Consider the following 950-nt stretch of genomic DNA (forward strand, 5'->3'; position numbering starts at 1 on the left):
GAGGGAGGGGACCTTGGTAGGAGTAGGAATAAGTTTATGGTCTGGTCTCTGGTCGTCGATGGCGAGACGATGATGTTGCCTTTGACGTGGACTAAATCATATCATCGCCTCCTCTCCTTGTGTCACCGAGAGGCGGCGTGTAGAGGGTGGTGTGTCCTCAGATCTGTTTCTATGGATCTGGTTTTGCTTGTGCATGTCTGTCTCGGTGGCGTTGTTCTATGGAACGGACAGCGTGGCTGCGGATATTCGTCTTCCGGCTCCGGTGACCGGCAGGGCTCCAACTAACTGGCGTAGATTGGTTAGTGCCGGTTTAGTCGAGGAGTTTGTGCTCCTTTTGGCGAGATCTAGGGTATTCTCTAGGCCCGCTCTAACATCTTCTTCTTTGGGTCGGTGAATTGCACGTGTGGCTTTTGGTTATTGTGGTTGTTCATTTTCAATGTTGAGTGAAAATGGAAAATAAAGTCTTCGGCAAGTCATTATAGGAAAAATGTTGCATGCCTAGTATCGGGTTTGCCGAGTGTGTGTCGTCGAGCATTTGACAAGCAAGTTGTTTGTCGAGTGTACTGGTGACAAAGCTTTAAAACAAGAACAGGCCCGAGTAGGGTAGCTTTTATTCGAAAATCACGTATCACCAATCAATCTATTCGCTAGAGCCGCTTTTGAAAAGGAGGTTGGAACTTCCGGCATTTGTATCAATGTGATGCACACATCTATTTTTATTAAAGTTGATGTAAAGCAGTCAGACCAAAACAATCAGCAAAGTACACAATAAAAGCAACTACGGCCAAGCCAATACAAGATATGGATGTAACACATATGCCTATGTCGGTTTCTTCCATAGCACCGCCTTCCAGAAGATATAACTGACATCCCACTACTAGGAAAAATCTTATACACAGAACTTTACCAGTAGCGCTTGTTAAAAAAGGGCGCTCGTGCTAAATAGCAGT

Source organism: Triticum dicoccoides, chromosome 5A (genome assembly GCF_002162155.2).
Source record: "Triticum dicoccoides isolate Atlit2015 ecotype Zavitan chromosome 5A, WEW_v2.0, whole genome shotgun sequence".
Classification (NCBI taxonomy): Eukaryota; Viridiplantae; Streptophyta; class Magnoliopsida; order Poales; family Poaceae; genus Triticum; species Triticum dicoccoides.